The sequence below is a fragment of the Grus americana genome, chromosome 12 (assembly GCF_028858705.1).
Source record: "Grus americana isolate bGruAme1 chromosome 12, bGruAme1.mat, whole genome shotgun sequence".
NCBI lineage: Eukaryota > Metazoa > Chordata > Aves > Gruiformes > Gruidae > Grus > Grus americana.
The window spans coordinates 10,560,907-10,574,288 of record NC_072863.1 but is presented as its reverse complement, the minus strand read 5'-3'; the positions used below and the strand labels follow the sequence as shown (position 1 = coordinate 10,574,288).

Genomic DNA, 13,382 nt, shown 5'->3' with positions numbered 1-13,382 from the left:
TGTTTCTATCATGTTGTTTTGGAACACCAGCACTTACACTTTGGCTTATAGTACTACGTAAGTCACAAAGAGAAAGCAATAGAGAAGCACCTAAGGAGCTGTGGTAGGAAACGAGGCCATTTGCAGAGAAACAAATACTTGAGTAATTCATTAGGTGATTCATCCTGTGATGGTTCTTTGGATGTGTAATAAGAATTAGCATTTCTCCTCATGCAGAGGAGGGAAAAATTAATTCAGAGTTTCTAGCAAAGCATAAGAAGTGACTTTGAAGCCTTGTCAAATGTTCCATGATTTAGGGATCCAGCACATGGGGGTAGTTTATCAGTCTTGGCAAGCTGAGGGACTGCCTTGAATGAAGTCATCTTGATCAGCACTGGACTCTACTGATAGAAAGATGTGAGCAAAGCCAAATATGTGCCTGCTTCTCATTTCCTCTTTGATGCTGGCTTCAGTAAGATGCTCAAAAAATACAAAATACAGTAGTCTCATTTATATTAAAGCATTAAAGCAGTCAAAGGATGCAGCTCGACTTCAGATGGTGACCTCTTCAGATGCTGGCAAAAGATGTTGCATTTCTTTACTAGAACAATTGGATCAGAGCTCTCTGCTTCTGCTCAAAAAGCAGAAACTGTTATGTGCACAAGAGAAAATCTTTCCAGTTCATTAGCAAAGAAAGAAGGGACCTTTTGATCAGACTGTTAGATCACTCCAGCTAATGTTGACTCTCTCAGTGGTACAGATTGGGGTATGCTGTCCTTCTGTCCCTCTTGTATCAGATCTGTACATTCCTCCTCTGCCTGAAGCTTTGGTTCTAATCCATCTCACTTTCAGGAGGTCCCATTACAATTCTCACCATCATTTCAGACACTTTTCTGACTATACTTCTTAACCTGTCACTCTCTGCCATGTACACGGGGCTTCACTTCTTGAGGGTATCAGTGCTTGTTGTCTTGATTTCCCAGTTTGAGACTTAAAGGTTTGCAGTTTTTGAAAAAAGTGTCAGTGAAGTAATTGTGTGCTTGAACAATCATTTGAAAATATAAGTTGTCCTCAGTCAGTATCTCTGTGTGTGCTTTTTGTAATATATTTGCTAAGCTTCAACAGTCTCAGGATTTTATACACAATGATACTGAGTTTGGTCAGTGGCTCTGTAGTTTTATAAATTGTTTTTCTTTTTCCTTTTTCTGGGGGGTTGTTTTTGTTAATTTTTGTTTGTTTGGGTTTGTTGTTGGTGGTGTCGTGTTGTGGGGTGGTTTTTTTTTTGGAGGGGCTGTCCATTTTGGTGGTTCATCCTTGACTTTTATTCCTGGAAAGCTTTATTCACCTCTGCAGCTTCTTTAGCTGTTTCTGCTCTGTGTCTCCTCTCCAAGTGATGTCTGACACCACAGGGCTTCCCCTGTTGATGCAGCAAATGCAGTGTTCCTCTGTCCTTACAGCAGCTCTGCCTTGCTACTGCCTGCCCTAATGGTGCAGGCCTGCAGCCTTGAACATATGTTGGTCCTTTCTGTCCTGAACCGGTATGAAGAGGCAGTCCCTGAATCCTCCTGCTTCTTCAGAGAAGCCATGATTTCTGTTCATCTTCTGGCAGGATTTACACTCGTTGCAGCCTGACTTCCTAGCTATTACCCCGCTCTTCATCTCTTCTGCCTCAGCCATTCCTCCTTGATGCCCTTTTCTGCCTCTATTTTCATCTCTCCTGCCTCCTGACCTTCACCTCTTACAAATCCTCAAGGAAGGCAGTGTGTGAGCTCCTCAAATACGAGCGCCTTGATTTTTATTTATTTTTGGCCAAATGATCACTCCTTATGCTCTTTAACTTCCACCTTCTGCATTTCTACTCATCTGTCCACACCAGGCCCAGGCTCAGAGCATGTATCAGAGGCATCCCAATCCTGTCTCAGCTTCCTTGCCTGAATCCCATCATACCTGTTGCACTTCTCTCCCCTCAAAACTGGGGTTGCTCAGACAGAGAGTTGTGGTGTTGTCCTGTGATATAATTCATTATGCCTTTGCACTCACATCTTCTATAGACAGATGCTCTCTCTCTCTGGTGTATGATGGTATACAATGCGTTGATCTCACTGTAAGGCACTGGTGGATGTTGCTTTCAGGTTTGGCTAAACCTGTTCATTTTGGGCAGTGTTCACTGGAAATTGTGTGGTCTCGGCTGGTTTCCCTACTAGTGGTAAAAAGTCAGCACCCTGCTTGAACAGCACAGTGTGGTGGCAGGTTATGACTGTTGGGATCTGCTCTTCGAGCTGTTCTGAGCATACTTTGTCTTTCTAAAACCATCCAGTCTTGTGTCCTGTCCTAATGAGATTTGAGGAAAAAAAAGAAGAGGTTTTATAACAAAGATTTTTAGGCATTAAACACATGAATACTTGAAACATTTTGTACCTGTTCAGTTTTTTGACCTTAGGGAAATTTTCTGAAGATGTTAGCTGTTTGCACAACAGACTTATGATTCTAACAATTTCTTACCAAGGAGGGAATAGATCTAATATTTACAGTCTGTGATTGTAACTCCAAGTGTGACTTGCATTAGATTTTGTTGCAATTTGGCAAGTTTTGTGCTGATTCATTTCAGATATGAGAGGGCTGAAAACTATACATGCCAACCTGAGTGTGCAGGATGTGAGTCATTGCCTGATGGTCATTGCCTGGTCTGGCTAAGAAGGATATTTTCTACGAACTGTCTGTGCATCTTTGAAAATTATCCTTTTACATATTGATGAAAATTTACCTATTCATTGCAGCTTTGCACTGAAAGTGAATTGCATCCTAGGAAGTGCCATATGGCCTGTGCTTTTATACTTAAACAATTACTGCATCAGAAATATAAAGCCCCAAAACCTGCTCTCAAACCTTTGGAACCTTTTCATTTAACTGCTGCTGTGGACATGTAAGAGCTGCATGCAATCCCCTGCAGGTTTCTTGAAGTCTCTGTTCAGGAGCACATGAGCATGTGGTCCTCAGCTGCTCTCCTTTTTGGATCTTTAACCCATTTCTGATGACCCTTCTTGAACACTGGTCTGGCTGTAAGGAGCAGAGTGGTCAGCTTGATTTTTGTGGGGAGCCAAAAGTGGGAGTTGTGTGAGGTTTAACTATGGTCCAGTTCTGAGGATGACCCACTCTGTGACACTGGAGCCACTTATTGCCCTGGAAACAACTATCCCCTCTGCTTGCTCCACACAGTCCCACTGTGCTGCCAGGCAAAGATCAGATTTAGCATGCCCGAGCCATGGCCAAGAGCCTCTCAAGCCTCTTCTGGCTGCTTTGAATAGGCTGCACACAGAGCTTTTCAGAGGCACAGCTATATTAGCCGTCAGAGAATATTCTGTCTCAGGGATGGAGTTGAAGTCTCCGCCTGGTAGGCATGCAGCAATATTTTCTGACAGCAAGACTATAAACTATATCAACACTTGGCTGGAAAGTCACCATGATAGATGCTGCTGTATATTTAAATGTGCTTTAATTTAATTTAGACCTTGCTGGGGAAACAATCATCATCATCCCTAAAGAGACACTAGACTATGAAACTAGTTTTCCTGAATGAATTTAAGGGAGCTAATTTTTGTTGAACCTCTGGCCTTTTAGGTGACTGGCAGCAGTTAACCATGATGTACAGGCTTTTAGCGAATACTGTTTTCATAGGAAGCGTGGAGCTGATGCAAACCGGCAGCATCAGGCCCTAAAATAACATTCCTGTTCTCTGGTAAAGAAGTGAATATTTTGTAATTGCAGATTGGCATGAGATAGTGCTCTTTCTTGCTTTCTTTTTTTTTTTTTTTTTTACATTGGGGGGAAAAAATAAAATCATATACCTCTGTGTTGAGAGGATTAATTAGTTACTGGATGGAAGCCATTAATGTAAAATGCTAAATATTGTTCTTCTGGAGATTATATCAGCTAGAACTGGCCAAGTATTGGAGTGTATGTTTGCCTCTTCTCCCATGGACTAATTCATTAGAGTAATTACTGTTTGAAGTCTCTCCTACATAGAGGGAGAAAAAAGGGCTTTGGTTAAAATTTAGCTTTATGGAAATCTTTTTTCCAGCTGGGTCTGTTCTCAGTTCTTCCTTCCACTCAGAGTTGTTTCTTCACTTTCACAACCGATACTGGTAAATTGTTCAGCAAAAGCACTAATGTTCTGTCACAGAAGAGAATGAGAGAAAGGATGTTTCTGCCTCTCCCTGCTTATCTCTGCTCTTGCAAGCTAAATAGCTGCCTCCTTGTAGGCACGCAGGGAGTTGAAGAGAAGCAGGAAGGGGAATCACCACTCAGCATTCCCACTGTGCCCGCTGAGCATGGGGTAGGTTATGCACAGCTGCAAGCAAGGTGTCCTTCTAGTTTCTGCTTTCTCCTGTACTGGCTCAGGATGGCTTGTAGTCACCTCTTGCGTGACTCTCCCAGCAGTCAGCGTTCTCTGAAGCCCTTTCCTCACCTCAGGTAGCTGTTTTCTCCCCTTGAGTTTTGGTAAATAACTAGATTCCTTTCTCTCTCCTCCCTGCTCAGCTGTTGGAGATGCCTCCCCAGCAGCCCACTAGGTTGGGATGGAGTCCTTCCATCCACTTTGAACTGCAGCTTAAAAGATCTTTTAAAGGACATAAGGAAAATTTATGAGTTATTTTTAGATTCTAAAAATTTGCTACAAAGTCATCCTTGGTGAGACTGGATGTGATAGTTGTAGCACTCCACAGTGTTGTCCTGGCGTGAGCACTGGGACAGAGTGATCTCTGCCACGGGGAGAGCTGCTGCTGTTGTCTTGCAGTAGTGGCTCTCCATGTAGTGCCATTGCAGTGAGAACGTGTGCCACTCCAAGTGGTGCAGGGGCCGTACCTGTGGGACAGGCTGTGCTTACATATATTTAATAGGATCACAGGCACCAATTTTTGCTCTGTGCTGCATCTTAGGCTCACCTTTCCACCATTTCCTTTCATGCTCCCCTTCCCACCACCCTCCTCTAGCCTGCAGACCAAGGCAGGGCAAGATCTGTGGTCCCCTCTTCCATGACCTGACTTCAAATCATGGTAAAGGCTGGCTTCTTTACTGCAGGTTTTTCTGTATATATTTGTCTGAACAGCTTTCTGCCTCTGCAATCCCAGAGCTCAGCTCACCTTTCCCACTTGGGGATGGGAACCACAGTTTGGAAAAGTTTTTCCCTCTTTTTCCATTATGCTTCAGGCTGGCTGGAGATACTGCCCACTGCTGGGTGAGCTTTAGGGTGTGAGGACTTTGTGCCCGTGCCAGCTGCCTGTGGTGGTACAAAGGAGTCTGTGCCCAGCAGTTGTCTTCTGTTTGCTGGTGCTCCTTTGACCAAGGAAGCTGAGTCCGGTGGCTTCATGGCCTGGAGCTGTACTCTTACTGGGACGCTTCCATGTCCCATTGTGCCTCTGACAGATGGTGGCAGCAGCGCTCTGTTCTCCTTTCTGATGACATCTTTTTTAAGTTTGGTTCACCAGTTCTGACACTCTGAAGCTGAAATACTTGGTAACAGGCTATGATGGGAAAGGGTTGTGCGGTATCTTCCAGTGGCATTTGCACAAGCTTGAAGTGAGCTCTCCTAAAGAGACTGCCAGGGGCGCAATTCCTTACGCTCAAAGGTGTCTGCAGCTCCTCTTCCTACTGTCTTGTTGATGTAGACAACTGTGCCATTCTTTAATGTATGTCAGCTCAGCATAAGGTTTTAGTCTTAAAAATATCAGTAATAGGCCATGGTTGGCCTTTCCTCTGATGCAAGCCAAAGCAGGACTCGGCTCTGAAGACGGGGTGATGTGGAGCTGTATGCCGACAGTCCTAGGTGAAGCAAACCCTTCTCTAATATGGCCTCTGCTTCTGGTAATGAATGAGTCTGGAAGACATGATTTCACTTTTGTCAGCTAATTGATTATCCTGAGAGCTGCAAGAATACCAGCTTCATTTTACAAATCAGTACTAAAGAATTTTGACCCCGAGAAGGGGGCAAGAAACAAAAGACCTCATTTCCCTATTTGTCTGCCTCCCTAGCCATGCAGGCATATAAGAGACTCTACAGGAAGAACTCTCTGAGTGCGACCATCCAGCCAATTCCTTATCCACCGAGTGGTCCATTCATCAAATCCATGTCTCTCCAATTTAGAGACAAGGATGTCGTGTGGTACAGTGTCAAATGCCTTGCACAAGTCCAGGTACTTCACTTACTATGAGTGAATCACAGCAAAATTTAGTAGCTGTCTTTATGAATTATCCCCTTGCCCACTTACCAGATTTCTGGTTGGGGTTTTTGTGGGGTTTGTTGGTTTGGGGTTTTTTTTCTTTTGTTTACCATTATGTTTTTAGCTTAATGTGAATGTCTGGGGAAGTCCTGGTGATTTAGTTGCTTGTATAAATTGGCCCTCCTCTGAGGTACTTCAGCATTTTGTTGCGTTATTGTGCAGTGTTTAAATGAAATGTGTTCAGGTGTTTTTATGTAAAATAGACCTGTTACAAGAAACAAGAGCTCTGCAAATCATTTTTCTTTATAACGCCTCTATTTTTTTGCCAAGCTGTGGCTGCATTTCTCATTCACCCTTAGTTTTTCCTACCTGTCAGAGCTGTGTTTAGAACTGGAGCAGATGACAGACCCCATGCTACTCAGGTGCTTCTCATTCCATTGGCAGATGATGATTTATGTGGTTCAGGGTGTAACTTCCTATATCTGCATAGCCACAGGAATGGACCTGTCTGACATGTGGTATGATCCTTCAAAGTTAGCACTTGCATTAACAAAGGGTTAGTGCGCTGCAAGACCTTCTCATATGCTTCTAACAGGAAAATGTTGCCATAACAATGTGCCAGCTGAAATGACTTGATATTGGTCAGCTGGATTTTCAAAGAGCCACCAGCCTGTGGCTGATGGTTCCCAGACCTGAGGTCTAGTGCTTGAAATCAGTGGATGTAGTAGATAGGGGGGGAAAAAAACCCAAAACAAACAAAAAAACACCCCAACAAACAACAACAACAAAACAAAAAAAAACCCCAAAACCAAACCCAACACAAACAACACACTGATCATGAGTTTATTTAGCATGGATAAATACTTAAAGCAAAAAAATTGTGGGTTTTTTTTTTATTGCAAAGAAATTTGAATTCCTACTGGGCTATTTTTGGGGGTTTTTCCTTGTTTTACAGTATTAAAATTTTTATTCTCTTGGATTTATTTCATTTTTAAAGTGCATTTGAAAGTCTTGCCCTTGCATTTTTGCTTCTTGAGTGTTGCTGCCCTCCCTTCCCAGATCCATTAGTGCAGTGGCATTTCTGGGTTGAATTGAAATGCTGCCATTTCTTCCTTCTCCTCCTGCAGCAACGGGACTGCTGCCTTCCCCTCGCTGCCATCACCTCCCTTCTGTCCCCTGCTGGGGATGGCACAGGCCCAGGCAACAAACTTGGCAGAGCTGTTAGCCTGGGTGCTGCTTTGTGCTCCCTGGACGAAGCTGACCTCAGGAGAGAGTACAAACCAGTGGGATTTCCAGTCTACTACCCGCACAGCCTATTTCCGTGGGTCTTGCTGGTAGTGGTTTTATCTGCTGCTGAAATGTTTAATTTTTAAATTGATCTGTGAATCAATATGATGAAAGATGCCTTCTGTAAGAGGTTAATTACCTCTTACAGCAGAAAGTGCCATGCCAAGTAATATGTTGGCTGTTTCCAAGGATCATTTTTTGGTTGACCACAATCTCTCACAGAGTGAAAGGGATTAACAAAAATGAATTAATTTTTTTTTTTTCCAGGATTTGGGCCACATAAATAAACAGTTAATATAGCTTTTCTGAGAAGTGTGAAGTGATGCATTCACCTTCCCATGCAAGTCTTGCATGTCTGGGATGTGGAGTCACTCCTTTTACTGAACCCTGAAGCAACACAAGTGCTCTGGGAAATGTTCAAACACAGCAAATGTGGTGAGCCGAGTGTTGCCATTATCCACTCTGTGGGTTTTAAAAAGTGACTGTCAGAAGTGCTTGTCTTCGCTGCTGACCACCTAAACTGGAAAGATAAATGTAACCTTTCAAATATATATTGGTTTCTTTTGGGTTGATGGATTTTGTTTGTTTGGTTATTATTTATTTATTTTTTGCAAGGGAAAAATTATGATGCTAAACTAACTGGTGTTCAATGTGAGTAGCTTCAGGAAGAAACTCCACTACTTTGAATCTCGTAGTCTTGCAGTAGGACACTGAAGTTTTGCGCATTCTGCAGTGTGAAACACCTGGAAGATATCAAATTAGGACCTAGAATAATACAGCACGATAGCAAAGAGGCGGCTTCCCACAAACCTCAGTGACAGCAATTCAGATTTCCTTTTCATTCTTATCCATGGGGCTGCAAAGTAGAGGAGCAGATCTGTAGTCTGGGAAACTTTCCAGAATAACTTACAAGCAAATGAGAGATGCAGCCCTGCCTTCTCTGAAGGGGTTCTTTGCCTGCCCCTGTTGTGCTACCAGTGCTCCCAGTTACTTGTCTGTCCCCCAGGAGATGGGCTTGCTGGAGTGCCTCACTGGGATTTTTCACTTGTCAATAAAGTAGCAGGTCTCTTGACAGACCTGCTGTCTTTAAATAGGAAAATATTTTCCCATTTGTCCAGGTGTTGAATACATTTTTATAGCCAATACTTCTATATTAGGATTTTTTTTTAATTTCAGACAAAACAATGAAAGGTGATCTGTTACTTCTCAGTATTACAGCAGATGGGAAGGGGAAAAAATATGATGTTTGATCATTTAAGTTTCAGTAAACTTCAGATATTTTAATAGTTTGCACACTAAAAAATAAAGCAACATAATTGTGAAGTTTTTAACACACTTTTTTCTACATTCAGTCCCACTTAACTCATTTACAAGAAGCACAGGACACATCTGCAAAGCCTTCAGTTCTTTTGTATAAAAAGATGGCCAGTTAGTTGGGCGTTAGTCCTTCCCTTGAAGGGACTGGATGCATAAAGGTTTGGATGTCAACGTGGGAGCTCTGAGATCCAGAGTGAACCTACTCTTTTGCAAAAACATGTGCATGACCTTGAACAAGTAGCTGAGTTGCCTGGTAGCTCATTCCCTATCTGGAAAATGGGAATGATAAAAGTTCTCCACCGCTCAGCTGGGACAAATTGCAGAACAATGTAAGCTGTTGCAGAAGATCAATATGTTCCATCAGTTTGTGTCTTTCAGTTCAGACCCTTCTATTCATAAACATTGTTTAAAAAACAATGCAGAGAGCAGCAAGGTAGGAGCGGGGTATGTGGGTAACCCAGGGCTTGGTGTGTGTCACAGTTTAACCTGGCAGGCAGCTGAAGCAACCACACAGCCGTTGACTCACTCCTCTCCTCTGCCAGTGGGATGGAGCAGAGAATTGAAAAGAAAAAGAAATGGAGGCTGAAACCAGGACAGTGTGCCTGGATGGTTCAGCAAGAAGGAGGAAGCAGGAGATATGTCGGTTTCCTTTACAAAGCTCTGGTGATCCCAAATCCAAGGGATACACTGTTGGGTGTGCAAACTTGCGGGTAGGTCAGGGCTGTGTCCAAAGCTCTCAGTAGCTCTTGCCCTGTCATATGCACTGTATTAGGGACACAGGTCTCTCACTGCATGTCCCAAGCACATTTCATTTTGCATTGACTTCTGTTGTACTTTATACCCATGCTCTGTTGTAATGAGGTACTGGTGTAAACACTCAAAATCTGTACAAACAGATTTTGTAGCAATGTTGTCCTTTCCTAGTGAAAAGGCTGGAAATCATTCTTTTTGACAGCCAAACCTCTTCAGAGAGTGAATAGGAGGCATTAGTCTTAAGTAATAAGGGGCTTAAGTGAAATTTCTCAAAGCAGTAATATATTCAGATTTGAAATGTTCAAAACATTACTTTCTGACTGTAAAAAATTACTTTAGCCAATGAAAAATGTCAGGGAAATTCCACCCTGGATGTCTTGTGATTTGGGGAGAGAACATCTCATCTTATACTGATGATGCTCTTTATTATATCCCCCACCTCCCCCCACCTTGGGGGGGGGGGGGGGGAAGCTCAAATATCAAATGCAACTACTTTCAGTAACTGGGAAAACCAAAGATCTGCCTTTATTTTGGGAAGGTTAGGATCACTCTTTGTTCTACAAGTAGCAGAAAAAGTGTTAGAGGATGATGTTAAAATAGTACCCTGCACCTCTCTTTAAGAATATCAAAGTCTTTTCTGCTATTCAAAAGGGGAGCAGAACAAAAACATTGTGGGCAATATTTTATAATAGAACAATAAGCCTGAATAGATAGATTTTAAAACCCTTGTTTCATAAATGTTTAAAAGAATGTTCACAAATTTAAACTTCATTTTTTTATCATTGCTTTCCTTATTATGCATCAGCTTTTAAGTTCCATGATACCACTACGAAAGAAATAAAATGTCAGATGTGAAGGATGTTATTATCAGTATGCAGTGGCACTTTTATATACTGATGATAATGAAGCCTCTCCACATCACTTTCCTTCATTACTTTTTATTTCTGCACCTAAAATGAAAAGGAATAAATGTACTTCTTGCTCAACAAATATTTTTATAAGATCAGCAATTGATTGCTGAATGTCAGGCTGCATGGGTTATTCTGGACCTACCCAGTCGCGTGGTGACTAGTGGAGAGCCACATCCCTCTTTTTTTAAGCACGTCTGTTCTCACAAAGGCACCTGTAAGGGAATTGGGTATGGTGTGGTTAAAGGACACGTGCCACAATGTATAGTTTCCTGGTGTCACAATATTCTTCATCCTTTCCCATTCATCTTCTTGTAATAGCGTTTGATTCAATGCAGCTACAAACTCCGCCAATGTTCTGCGACTGCAGTGGTCTTGGGAGCTCAAGTGGCAACCTCTAGGATTTGTTTTGATAACATTGAACAATGTTAAAAAACAAATGGCGACAGAAGAATATACTGCTGTGGAATATCTTCAAAACAGCACGTAATGACCTGCCACTGAATCTTGCATGCAAGTCTTTGCAGAGGTAGTACAGAAATCTGTCTGAGTGGTAGGCGAACATTCTGCCATGGAAAGCTGTTTCCCAGGTACTTCAGGGAGTGAATAATCCCTTTTGGCGACGTACAGTAAATGAATGGTCTAGCTTTGTCTGCCTACACTTTCAACGTGATTATTTCCTGTTATTTAAAATGTTGTGTTAATTGAATTTTCTTAATAGTAATAAATAATATCTAGCCATATGTTGACTTTCACAACTTTATTGTACAGTAGGCATTAATGCAGCACAGCTGATTAGAGCTTTTGTACCCCTGTGACTTAGAATGTGAAGCTGGAAGAGTAAAAGCGATGATAGTTCAGCTCCTTGTGCAGTCTTCTATTTTATAGAAAGATCTCTATAAAACTAAAGTAGGGGTATTTCTGCAGTTCTAAAACGTGCCAGGTACTTTCAGGCATCCGTTTTTGGTCTATTGCTTAGAAACAAACTTAATAAATATAAATGAAGCTGAGCCTCATGCTTTTAGCAGATCCAAACTACTGCCTCTTTGACTATGAAGCTGGTTTTGCCATTCCATATCCCCTCATTAGATGGACCAGAAAGGCTGCAGAGTTATCTAGCTTTCAGATCAGGACATATCATGCTTTCCTTTGGCAGGCTGAAAACGATAACAAGATTTGTTATTTATCATTTTTATTGGGGCAGAGCTGTGCACTTGCCATCAGAGCAACGATGAGCAGTACATGTGCAGTGATTTCTCAGTTTTTTCCCTATAATATTTTAATACTAGGATTGTTGTGGGAAGGTATTTATTTATGTATTTTTAATTCTTCTGGCCTCTTTTCTGAGTGGAAAGGGCAGTCTATCAGCTGGCATGGAGTCTGCACACAGCATCAGGTCCCATGCTAAAGCATCACATCTCTGGGAAGGGGGGAGGTGGGTTACCATCTCCATCCACGTTAGATATGCCGCTTTCTCACAGCCACTATAAATACTGCTTTGATTGGCATGGTAAAGGGTTGTATTTTTGGTACTGCAGGTATATACAGGGCTGCAGTTTAACATAATCATATGCTGCTGATTTCCAAATGAATGATCCTCATCTTGACATTTTAGTACCTGCAGCGCAGCTGCTTGGGACTGCAGAAAGCATGGTGGACAGCGGGCAGGTGACTCTTCCATGCTGTCCCTGCCTGCCTCACCACTGGGACTGGTAGAATTGAAGGTAGGTAGGCTCCAGAGGAGGTACAAACATGAACTAAGATAAAAACCTGCCTGTGCATGGGGTATGTGCTGGAGAGGGTGCTGCTTCTGCGGACTACCACTTTTGCTGTGCTGGGTGCCCTGCCTGCCTCCTAGCAGATGAGCACTGGGGACAGATTCAGAAAATACTGTTTGCCCAGCTTCATCTGTCTCACTCTGCATATCCATCTCCTGTTCTGCATCTGGTTCACTAATCTAATTTATCAGCTATCTCCCCGTAAAGTACAGGATTAACTTTTATGTAGTATTTTGAGCATTATTCTCTGCTTATATTCAGGAAACTCTGTAAGGTAAATAATGAATGTTCCAGTATCAGGTATGCATTAATAGCCCTTGGTGATTTCATCTAACAGCTTTTTTCTGTAAAAACATTTTTCCAGTGCAGTTTCAAAAAAACCTTCATTTTATACAACTTTTTAATATGGTAACTTTCAAGATCATCTGCATGTAGTTCAGGTTTTTTCTTTGTGGTCACCAAGCTGCAGAAAAAAGAGACCAACAGTCTCTTTCTGTTTGTGATGAAAATGTATTTTTCCACAAGATCAAGTTAACTGAAACCATTTCATGTTTCCAGTGGGCTACAGATCACTTGATAATTCCCTTCTGAGTAAAATTAGAAAGGAAAAAAATTCCTCAAAATTAAAAGATCACTTAAATTATAGCTCTTTGTTCTACCTTGTCCAAACAGTGGTGTACAAACTGCATAATTTGTTTTGCTAAGATGTACCCAGTGTGGAGCCATCTGTGTGACAGTTGACGTTATTTATATTCAAAAGGGACATTGCAATAGCTGGAAGAGCCCCTACTCCCAGCTAACCATTTCCAGTGTGACTCTAAATTATTGATTTACATTTATTCTCTATTAACCTATTATGAGTTCATCTGCTGTTTTCAGCTCTCTTATCATGTTGATGTACTTCTAATTTTCCAAACTGAATAGTGATTTACTGCAAAGATGTTGGAATGACTTGTTCTCCAGTGAATATCTGAAGCCTCTTATGCCCCAGTTAGCCTCTTTCATTTGAAACCTGCATTGGGAGCTCTGGTACATAACAAGGCCAGCAGCAATGCCTTGGCAATCCTGGAAAAGTCCCTTTCCTTTCTGTCCTTCCTGATCCACTGAGTATACATGCTTGTATTTCCAAAAAGAGTGCTTATGAG

At 42.0% G+C, this 13,382-nt stretch overlaps 1 protein-coding gene across 9 annotated transcripts in view; it reads left to right on the top strand.

Moving 5' to 3' along the window:
- The window catches only part of HTR2C (5-hydroxytryptamine receptor 2C), a 242,138-nt gene that overhangs the window by 58,246 nt on the left and 170,510 nt on the right, over positions 1–13,382 (top strand). The window lies entirely within an intron of this gene.